Source organism: Wyeomyia smithii, chromosome 1 (assembly GCF_029784165.1).
Source record: "Wyeomyia smithii strain HCP4-BCI-WySm-NY-G18 chromosome 1, ASM2978416v1, whole genome shotgun sequence".
In the NCBI taxonomy this organism is placed as follows: domain Eukaryota; kingdom Metazoa; phylum Arthropoda; class Insecta; order Diptera; family Culicidae; genus Wyeomyia; species Wyeomyia smithii.
In genome coordinates, this window is record NC_073694.1 from 140,901,020 (window position 1) to 140,914,849 (window position 13,830).

The following is a 13,830-nucleotide window of genomic DNA, read 5'->3' on the forward strand; positions in this document are numbered from 1 at the left end:
ATTTATATTAATTATATTTATATTTATATTTATATTTATATTTATATATTTATATTTATATTTATATTTATATTATATTTATATTATATTTATATTTATATTTATATTTATATTTATATTTATATTATATATATATTTATATTTATATTTATATTTATATTTATATTTATATTTATATTTATATTTATATTTATATTTATATTTATATTTATATATTTATTTATATTTATATTTATATTTATATTTATATTTATATTTATATTTATATTTATATTTATATTTATATTTATATTTTATATTTATATTTATATTTATATTTATATTTATATTTATATTATATTTATATTTATATTTATATTTATATTTATATTTATATTTATAATTTATATTTATATTTATATTTATATTATATTTATATTTATATTTATATTTATATTTATATTTATATTATATTTATATTTATATTTATATTTTATATTTATATTTATATTTATATTATATTTATATTTATATTTATATTTATATTTATATTTATATTTATATTTATATTTATATTTATATTATATTTATATTTATATTTATATTTATATTTATATTTATATTTATATTTATATTTATATTTATATTTATATTTATATTTATATTTATATTTATATTTATATTTATATTTATATTTATATTTATATTTATATTATATTATATTTATTTATATTTATATTTATATTTATATTTATATTTATATTTATATTTATATTTATATTTATATTTATATTTATATTATATTTATATTTATATTTTATATTTATATTTATATTTATATTTATATTTATATTTATATTTATATTATATTTATATTTATATTTATATTATATTTATATTTATATTTATATTTATATTTATATTTATATTTATATTTATATTTATATTTATATTTATATTTATATTTATATTTATATTTATATTTATATTTATATTTATATTTATATTTATATTTATATTTATATTTTATATTTATATTTATTTAATTTATATTTATATTTATATTTATATTTATATTTATATTTATATTTATATTTATATTTATATTTATATTTATATTTATATTTATATTTATATTTATATTTATATTTATATTTATATTATATTTATATTTATATTTATATATATTTATATTTATATTTATATTTATATTTATATTTATATTTATATTTATATTTATATATTTATATTTATATTTATATTTATATTTATATTTATATTTATATTTATATTTATATTTATATTTATATTTATATTTATATTTATATTTATATTTATATTTATATTTATATTTATATTTATATTTATATTATATTTATATTTATATTTATATTTATATTTATATTTATATTTTATATTTATATTTATATTTATATTTATATTTATATTTATATTTATATTTATATTCATATTTATATATATAAATTTATATTTATATTTATATTTATATTTATATATATATTTATATTTATATTTATATTTATATTTATATTTATATTTATATTTATATTTATATTTATATTTATATTTATATTTATATTTATATTTATATTTATATTTATATTATATTTATATTTATATTTATATTTATATTTATATTTATATTTATATTTATATTTATATTTATATTTATATTTATATTTATATTTATATTTATATTTATATTTATATTTATATTTATATTTATATTTATATTTATATTTATATTTATATTTATATTATATTTATATTTATATTTATATTTATATTTATATTTATATTTATATTTATATTTATATTTATATTTATATTTATATTTATATTTATATTTATATTTATATTTATATTTATATTTATATTTATATTTATATTTATATTTATATTTATATTTATATTATATTTATATTTATATTTATATTTATATTTATATTTATATTTATATTTATATTTATATTTATATTTATATTTATATTTATATTTATATTTATATTTATATTTATATTTATATTTATATTTATATTTATATTTATATTTATATTTATATTTATATTTATATTTATATTTATATTTATATTTATATTTATATTTATATTTATATTTATATTTATATTTATATTTATATTTATATTTATATTTATATTTATATTTATATTTATATTTATATATATATTTATATTTATATTTATATTTATATTTATATTTATATTTATATTTATATTTATATTTATATATATATATAAATATATATTTATATTTATATTTATATTTATATTTATATTTATATTTATATTTATATTTATATTTATATTTATATTTATATTTATATTTATATTTATATTTATATTTATATTTATATTTATATTTATATTTATATTTATATTTATATTTATATTTATATTTATATTTATATTTATATTTATATTTATGTTTATATTTATATTTATATTAATATTTATATTTATATTAATATTTATATTTATATTTATATTTATATTTATATTTATATTTATGTTTATATTTATATTTATATTAATATTAATATTAATATTTATATTTATATTTATATTTATATTTATATTTATATTTATATTTATATTTATATTTATATTTATATTTATATTTATATTTATATTTATATTTATATTTATATTTATATTTATATTTATATTTATATTTATATTTATATTTATATTTATATTTATATTTATATTTATATTTATATTTATATTTATATTTATATTTTTATTTATATTTATATTTATATTTATATTTATATTTATATTTATATTTATATTTATATTTATATTTATATTTATATTTATATTTATATTTATATTTATATTTATATTTATATTTATATTTATATTTATATTTATATTTATATTTATATTTATATTTATATTTATATTTATATTTATATTTATATTTATATTTATATTTATATTTATATTTATATTTATATTTATATTTATATTTATATTTATATTTATATTTATATTTATATTTATATTTATATTTATATTTATATTTATATTTATATTTATATTTATATTTATATTTATATTTATATTTATATTTTTATTTATATTTATATTTATATTTATATTTATATTTATATTTATATTTATATTTATATTTATATTTATATTTATATTTATATTTATATTTATAATTATATTTATATTTATATTTATATTTATATTTATATTTATATTTATATTTATATTTATATTTATATTAATATTTATATTTATATTTATATTTATATTTATATTTATATTTATATTTATATTTATATTTATATTTATATTTATATTTTTATTTATATTTATATTTATATTTATATTTATATTTATATTTATATTTATATTTATATTTATAAATATAAATATATATAATATTTATAAATATAAATATATATTATATTTATAAATATAATATATATAAATATAAATATTTATATTTATATTTATATTTATATTTATATTTATATTTATATTTATATTTATATTTATATTTATATTTATATTTATATTTATATTTATATTTATATTTATATTTATATTTATATTTATATTTATATTTATATTTATATTTATATTTATATTTATATTTATATTTATATTTATATTTATATTTATATTTATATTTATATTTATATTTATATTTTATATTTTTATTTATATTTATATTTATATTTATATTTATATTTATATTTATATTTATATTTATATTTATAAATATAAATATATATAATATTTATAAATATAAATATATATTATATTTATAAATATAATATATATAAATATAAATATTTATATTTATATTTATATTTATATTTATATTTATATTTATATTTATATTTATATTTATATTTATATTTATATTTATATTTATATTTATATTTATATTTATATTTATATTTATATTTATATTTATATTTATATTCATATTTATATTTATATTTATATTTATATTATATTATTTATATTTATATTTATATTATATTTATATTTATATTTATATTTATATTTATATTTATATTTATATTTATATTTATATTTATATTTATATTTATATTTATATTTATATTTATATTTATATTTATATTTATATTTATATTTATATTTATATTTATATTTATATTTATATTTATATTTATATTTATATTTATATTTATATTTATATTTATATTTATATTTATATTTATATTTATATTTATATTTATATTTATATTTATATTTATATTTATATTTATATTTATATTTATATTTATATTTATATTTATATTTATATTTATATTTATATTTATATTTATATTTATATTTATATTTATATTTATATTTATATTTATATTTATATTTATATATATTTATATTTATATTTATATTTATATTTATATTTATATTATATTTATATTTATATTTATATTTATATTTATATTTATATTAATATTTATATTAATATTTATATTTATATTAATATTTATATTTATATTTATATTTATATTTATATTTATATTTATATTTATATTTATATTTATATTTATATTTATATTTATATTTATATTTATATTTATATTTATATTTATATTTATATTTATATTTATATTTATATTTATATTTATATTTATATTTATATTTATATTTATATTTATATTTATATTTATATTTATATTTATATTTATATTTATATTTATATTTATATTTATATTTATATTTATATTTATATTTATATTTATATTTATATTTATATTTATATTTATATTTATATTTATATTTATATTTATATTTATATTTATATTTATATTTATATTATATTTATATCTATATTTATATTTATATTTATATTTATATTTATATTTATATTTATATTTATATTTATATTTATATTTATATTTATATTTATATTTATATTTATATTATATTTATATTTATATTTATATTTATATTTATATTTATATTATATTTATATTTATATTTATATTTATATTTATATTTATATTTATATTTATATTTATATTTATATTTATATTTATATTTATATTTATATTTATATTTATATTTATATTTATATTTATATTTATATTTATATTTATATTTATATTTATATTTATATTTATATTTATATTTATATTTATATTTATATTTATATTTATATTTATATTTATATTTATATTTATATTTATATTTATATTTATATTTATATTTATATTTATATTTATATTTATATTTATATTTATATTTATATTTATATTTATAGTTATATTTATAGTTATATTTATTTTTATATTTATATTTATATTTATATTTATATTTATATTTATATTTATATTTATATTTATATTTATATTTATATTTATATTTATATTTATATTTATATTTATATTTATATTTATATTTATATTTATAGTTATATTTATATTTATATTTATATTTATATTTATATTTATATTTATATTTATATTTATATTTATATTTATATTTATATTTATATTTATATTTATATTTATATTTATATTTATATTTATATTTATATTATATTTATATTTATATTTTTATTTATATTTATATTTATATTTATATTTATATTTATATTTATATTTATATTTATATTTATATTTATATTTATATTTATATTTATATTTATATTTATATTTATATTTATATTTATATTTATATTTATATTTATATTTATATTTATATTTATATTTATATTTATATTTATATTATCTATCTTAAATTTTTTATCCTCGCTGCCGACTACGAGCTTAAACTAAATGTAACTTAAAGCTATAATATTTTGCATTAAAAGCACTGGTTTACTGTATGATGGTTTTCATTGCCATAGGTACTGCATGTTCCACTGCTGTGCCAAGATATTACGGACTGGCATATTGGGTTGTCTCCCTCGGGCCTCGAGAGTATCGTGCGGGTCTGATTGCTGTTTCCGGATCCGGGGTCTTAACGTGTTCTTGTCGTTAGGCTGGATGCAGGCGGAAGGGGGTAGGACTAAACTGAGGCGTGGATGGATTTCAGGAAAACGTATATAAGGGACATGTAGGATAGGTCACGGCTCGCCAAGACATCACGAACAGGAACAGCCGGCTGGCTACCTTCGGCCTGCAGGGAAGCTATTAATCTAGACCTGGCGTCACGGTGTACAGGGCATGACCAAACAACGTGCTCTATGTCGTGATAACCTTCACCACAGGCACAGATACCACTTTCCCCGAGCCCAACACGACGGAGATGCGCGTCAAATCTATAGTGATTGGACATAAGCCGGGACATCACGCAAATGAAATCCCGACCTACATCCAACCCCTTGAACCACGGGTTCGTCGACACCTTGGGGATTATGGAATGTAACCACCTTCCCAGTTCCCCTCTGGACCAAGCATTTTGCCAACTGATGATCGTATTCTGACGTACAAATGAGAAAAATTCATTAAAGGCAATTGGTCTTTCATAAATTCCACCGTTTGTTGCGCCCACCTTAGCCAAAGAGTCCGCTTTCTCATTACCCGGTATCGAGCAGTGAGAAGGGACCCACGCTAAGGTAATCTGAAACGATTTTTCGGATAAAGCACTCAGATGTTCCCGTATTTTCCCCAGGAAATACGGAGAGTGCTTAACATCTTTCATCGATCGGAGAGCCTCAATGGAACTGAGACTGTCCGTAAAGATGAAATAATGGTCCGTGGGCATTTTTTCGATAATCCCTAGGGTGTACTGAATTGCAGCCAATTCTGCGACGCAAACAGAAGCAGGATTATCAAGCTTATGGGAGACGGTTAAATTGTTATTGAAGATACCGAAGCCAGTGGGCCCATCAAGAAGTGATCCGTCAGTGTAGTACATATTGTCGCAGTTGATGTTTCGATATTTATTGGAAAAAATTTTAGGGATCTGCTGCACGCGTAAATGATCCGGGATTCCACGAGTTTCTCCTATCATGGATGTATCGAAAAACACAGTAGAATCAGAAGTATTTGATAAGTCGACACGATTTGGAATATTCGAAGAAGGGTTAATATTTTGGGACATGTGATTGAAATACAATGTCATAAAACGGGTTTGAGAATTAAGTTCGATTAACCTTTCAAAATTTTCAATCACGGGACGGTTCAAGACCTCACATTTGATTAGAATACGAGAAGACAGGCTCCTGAAGCGGTTTTTCAATGGTAGTACTCCAGCTAAGATCTCCAAACTCATCGTATGGGTCGACTGCATGCAACCCAAGGCGATACGCAAACAACGATATTGTATTCGCTCCAGTTTGATCAAATGTGTGTTTGCTGCGGAGCGGAAGCAGAAACACCCGTACTCAATGACAGACAATATCGTTGTTTGGTAAAGCCTTATAAGGTCTCCTGGGTGGGCTCCCCACCATTGTCCGGTTATTGTACGAAGAAAATTCACTCTTTGTTGACATTTTTACATCAGATACCTAACGTGACAACCCCAGGTGCCTTTAGAGTCGAACCAGACACCAAGATATTTGTGTACCAAAACCTGAGAAATCGTTTTACCCATTAATTGTGTTTGAAGCTGAGCAGGTTCATGCTTCCTAGAAAAAACTACTATCTCAGTCTTCTCCGGAGAGAATTCGATACCTAGCTGTAAAGCCCAAGCAGACAAATTGTCCAAGGTATCTTGCAATGGTCCTTGCAAATCGGCAGCTTTGGCTCCTGTAACAGAGATTACACTGTCGTCTGCAAGTTGTCTTATCGTGCATGAATTTGCCAGACATTCGTCGATGTCATTTACATAAAAGTTGTAAAGAAGGGGGCTTCAACATGACCCCTGGGGAAGACCCATGTAGCTAATGCGAAAAGTTGCCAAATCACCGTGCGTAAAATGCATGTGCTTTTCGGACAGCAAGTTGTGCAAAAAATTGTTCAAAATTGGAGAAAATCCTTGTCGGTGAAGTTTACCCGAAAGAATGTCAATAGAAACGGAATCAAAAGCCCCCTTAATGTCCAAGAACGCAGACGCCATTTGTTCTTTGCGAGCATACGCCAGCTGAATATCTGTTGAAAGCAACGCAAGACAATCATTCGTCCCTTTGGCACGGCGGAAGCCAAATTGAGTATCTGATAGTAGACCATTTGATTCGACCCAGTGGTCTAAACGACGGAGTATCATTTTTTCCATCAATTTCCGGATACAGGATAGCATTGCAATCGGCCTATAAGAGTTGTGATCAGAAGCTGGTTTCCCTGGTTTTTGGATGGCGATTACCTTCACTTGCCTCCAATCCTGCGGTACAATGTTTTGCTCCAGGAACTTATTGAACAAGTTCAACAAGCGCCTCTTGGCATTGCCGGGTAGATTCTTCAACAAGTTGAATTTGATTCTATCTAACCCAGGTGCGTTATTGTTACAGGACAGGAGGGCAACTGAAAATTCTGCCATCGTAAAAGGTGATTCTATCGCGTCGTGACCCGGAGACGTATCGCGAACAAAGTTTTGCGCAGGAACAGAGTCCGGACATACTTTCCTGGCAAAATCAAATATCCACCGACTTGAAGACTCCTCGCTTTCGTTGACCGTTACGCGATTCCGCATTCTTCGGGCTGTGTTCCAAAGAGTGCATCGTCGATGTCTCCCTCGACGTCTCGTTCACGAACCGACGCCAATATCCGCGTTTCTTTGCTTTAGCCAGGCTTTTAAGCTTGGTATTAAGCTCCGAATACCGTATATAGTCGTCGGGTATACCTCCCTTCTGGAAGGCCAAAAACGCGTCGGATCTTTGCGTGTATACATCGCAGCACTCTTGGTCCCACCACGGAGTTGGAGGCCGCTCTTTGATCGTTACGCCGGGATATTTCTTCGTTTGGGCTTGCAACGCGGCATCGAGAATCAAGCCCGCGAGGAGGTTGTATTCTTCAAGTGCTGGATGATGTTGAATCGACTCGACCGCTTTTGAAATCATTTCCTCGTATAACTTCCAATCGACATTCCGTGTGAGGTCATACGGAATGTCAATTGGTCGCATGCGAGTTGAACCGTTAGTAATTGAAATAAGAATAGGCAGATGGTCACTACCGTGAGGATCAAGGATTACCTTCCATGTGCGATCCAACCGTAGCGACGTCGAACATAAGGATAGATCCAAAGCGCTTGGGCGCGCTGGAGGTTTCGGGATACGTGTCATTTCACCGTTGTTCAAAATAGTCATGTCGAAGTCATCGCAAAGGTTATAGATTAAAGAGGAGCGGTTAGCATTGTAGGGGGAACCCCAAGCCACACCATGAGAGTTGAAGTCTCCCAAAATCAAACGTGGCGAGGGGAGAAGTTCTATTAAATCAAAGAGCAACCGTTGCCCAACCTGTGCTCTGGGAGGAATATATATTGAGGCAATACAAAGCTCTTTACCTTGTATTGTCATTTGACATGCGACAACTTCGATGCCTGGAATCGAGGGGAGGTTAATACGATAGAAAGAATAGCACTTTTTAATCCCTAAAAGTACTCCTCCATATGGGGTGTCTCGATCAAGGCGAATAATATTAAAATCATGGAAGTTGAGATCAATATTTGAAGTAAGCCAAGTTTCACAAAGGGAAAATGCATCGCATTTGTTTCTATTTATTAAAACTTTAAATGAATCCATTTTTGGTAAAATACTTCTACAATTCCACTGTAAGACAGAGATAGAATCCTTCGTATACGCAGATGAATTAGGCATCGAAGGATACAATCGCTGCAAGGAGGGGCCATTGGGCAGTCAACTGCTTCAAAAATGATCTAACTGTTGGGAGGAATGCTGTAAGAAAAATTTTAATTGGATCGGGTACATTGAAAGTTTCAAAAATCCACTCCACAATGTCAGAAAATTTCACTAATCTAGAGTTTGTTTCATCTACTGGGAGTGCAAAAGGAACAACTGGGGTTTTAGATGTTCCTGGCAGTGCTGGGAACTCCTTCTGGGACTTTAAATTTGCAAGCCCAGGAGGAGTTTGCTTCGGTTTTTCCGTAGCACTGTTTGGTTTGTTTGTAACTTTCATTTCACTTTGGGAAATCTTAGGACCTTTTCGGGGAAGTTTAGGAGAGGAAATATTTTTCCTCTTTCTATACGCCCCAGGATTGGCATAAGTTGTTCCCGCTGGTGAATCGTCAGAATCGGTTTCATCAAAGGGGTTCGATGTTATGGTAGAAGTGGTCACGGTCTTCTTCAGCATCTCAGCGTAAGATCGCTTTGAACGCTCCTTAAGTGACCGCTTGATTTTATCTCTGCGCTGCATGTACACCGGGCATGTGGAGAGCTCATGCTGATTTTCCCCGCAGTGAATACATTTTTCAGCATTTACACTGCAAGAATCGTCCGCATGAGTTTCTCCACACTTGCTACATCGTGCCTCATTGCAGCAGTAGGCGGCTGTGTGGCCTAGCTGCTTGCAATTGGTGCAATTCATAACACGGGGTACATACAATCGCACAGGCAGACGAACCCGATCGATCGAGACGTGGCTAGGGAGAGCAGATCCGGCAAACGTAACACGAAACGAGTCTGACGGAGTGTACACTTTTGTGCCGTTGACAAGAGACATAGACCGCAATTGCTTGCAATCTATGATCTTTACTTTTACGTCGTGACACAAAGCATTTTTGAAGCAGCCAAAACCGCTTGCCAAGATACACTCGACCGACAGACTCGAATTGGTTATGACACCGTCGATCTCCACGTCTCGTGCGGGTATATAAACGCGATAATCGCGTGTGAAAAGCTCGGAGCGAGCAATAGCGTTGGCCTGTTCCAGGTCGCTGACCACGACACGGAGCTTGTTGGGTCTGACCTTGGAGATTTTGGTCACGGCCTTGTACCCCTCCATCAGGTCTTTCGAAATCTGCAGGATGTTAAACGGTTTCGATTTCGGTCCTGCTTTTGGCCGAAAGAAAACAGTAAAGCTGCCCTGAGATCCGTCCGGGTAAAGCCTGGGGCGAGGGGGGACTGGAGAATTAACAGAGGAAGGGTTGGCAGGAGGGACAGGGTCGGAGGGGTTCGGGGATGGTGGCACGGGAGGCGAGGGATCTACATCCATCGCGCTAAATCTAGCGCACTAGCGCCGACAGAACACGTACTTCTCTACTTCTCCTTTCAGCAGGGTTGGTTGTCCGAACGGTCGAAGCTGCAGCCGTTACAGCCAGCAGCACCAATACAGCAGCTCCAAACAGCCACCAGCAGCGAGCCGGGTGTGTGATCACTCAGCACAGCGACACAACTCGCTGTCAACTGTTGGCTTCTTCTTTTTCCTCCTTTGTGTTGAGATTCTCGTCCACTGCTGTAGCACAAATCACTTAGCAGCCAAATCGGCTTACGCACCAGCAAACAGCTACTATGCGAAACAGTTGCACAAAGGCGGGCGACCTTGAACCTTCACTCGACCAGGCAAACAATGCCAACACTTGCTCGCGCGTCTTTTGTTTTATATTCTATCGGAGCGATCACCAAACACATCCGATACTGATGCGTGTTCGGCACAGAATGAACCCCAATAGTTGTATATCTTGAATCATTTGTAGAAGGGATTTTCCAAATACATAACGCAGAAAAGTATTATTCTGTTCCACATTTGACGAGATCTGATCTGTCTATCGCTTCCAGCATTTTCTCGTCACCGCCTACCATATCTCATCCGCCTTCTGTTACAACCGAGCTAAGACGTCATTTGGTCAAAACGTTCGTGGACCCCAGACAAAAATCGGCTTTCGACTCTGAGTAGGATGTTATCGTTCTCACTGAAACATGGCTGGACGATTGCATTTTATCGTCTAAACTTTTTGGTATTTCATTCACTGTATTTCGAACGAACAGCAGGAGAGTGAAAAGTCGAAAGTCGCGTGGTGGTGGAGTATTGCTTGCCGTTTACTGCAGGCACTGCTGCTGATTAGACCCAGCTCCGATAAGCAACACGCTCGAGTAACTGTGGGTAAAAATCCAACTGGATAGGTCATTCGTAAGCATGTTGTATCTGCCTCCCTGTCGAAATGATCTTGATGTTTATCTGAAACATGCTGACTTAATTGGATCCGTTCTATTCCGCTTGAATCCACACAATGATGCTGTTCTATTTAGGGATTCTGTTTAAACGGTCTGACGCAAACAAATCCAGTCAAGAACGCTCGTGCTAGAAATCTCGACCTAGTACTGGGGAACAAGCCAGCGTTTCATAACTTCTCTGTGCTGGAGGCCAACGATCCTATGGTGGAAATTGACCCGGATCATCCTGATCCAACCGTGACCGTGACTGAAGCAGTGCTTCTTGCACTTGATATAGCCCCACAACATCGTGGATTCGGTTTTTAGCAGGTTGATTACGATGTGTTGAACGAATCGCTATCAGCAAAAACGAAAAAAGCTGTATCTTTCCAGAATAATCTATACCTGTGGCAACACTGCTGATAGTCGTTACGGCCAGTATGATGCGAATAGGTTTATGTCAACATCTTTTTTGCGTCGCATAAGCATTCGGCAATAATATTTTATCGTTAATCGTCTCTAAATTCAAATTTTATTCATTAAGACAAAGCATTGTAAGATGTAATTTTTAAATATAACATAACATAACATTGCACAATGGTCCAGAAACCGAATTTAGGGGGAAATTTGGGTCTAGAGCTCTATAGCAACATTTTAGAGAAAAACTTTTTTCTACAAAGTTGTTACATATGATAAAGCGCTCATTTAAAAACTATCAAAAATTAGGGTGACCAACATTTTCGATGCAATCTAGTATCTAACTTTTTTATCTTTGTAGATTGAAGAAAAATTTGTTCTACAATGTTGTAGCTCCATTAATTTTAAGTAACTTTGTAAAAAAAAAGATTTTCTCTATGTTTGAAAACAACCGATTTATATTGAAAAATCATATTTTACGCTCTAACTTTTTTATTTCAAATTTCATCTCAAAACTGCCTTTGAACGACTTTGAGAGCTTTTTAAGAGAAACGATTTGCAATGCTGACATCGTAAATTTCTCAATTTTACTCAAAGTTATTAATATTTTTCATCAAAATATATGCGTTTCTCATTTGTATGTCATGCATTTTGGGGCAAACATAAAATATCTTTTGGTCTCATTTTGAAGGGCATACCTGACTCTATGAATGGAGGAACTTTCAGAGATATGTTATTTTTTAAATTTGAGTAAATTCAATTTAAAAACAAGACGAAAATTTCAATAATTTTATACATTATGCATATAAAAACACCCAGATTAATTTTTTGGTATTTTATCTTATAGCTAGACAAAATCATCTTTAATTTGACCCCAAAAGATCGAAAATCGATCAACTGGTTCAAAAGTTATGAATTTTTTAAATAAAATACATCGAATATAGCCGTTTTTTATGGTCACCCTATTTCGGAGCTAGTCCCCTTAACAACCCAACGAAACAATACGGGTTTGATTATTTTCAACATAGATGCATCCCTGCTATTTTGAGCACAATTGAAGCATTTTGCGTGACCAACTTCGAAATAGGGTGACCATAAAAATGACTGTGTTCGATGTATTTAATTTTAAAAAAATTCATAACTTTTGAACCAGTTGATCGATTTTCGATCTTTTTAGGTCAAATTAAAGGTAATTACGTCTGGTTATAAAAAAAATACCATAATTTAAATCTGAGTGATTTTATATGCATAATGTATAAAATTATTGAAATTTCCGTCTTATTTTTAAATTGAATTTACTCAAATTTAAAAAATAACATATCTCTGAAAGTTCCTCCATTTATAGAGTCAGGTATGCCCTTCAAAATGAGACCAAGAGATATTTTTTATGTTTGCCCCAAAATG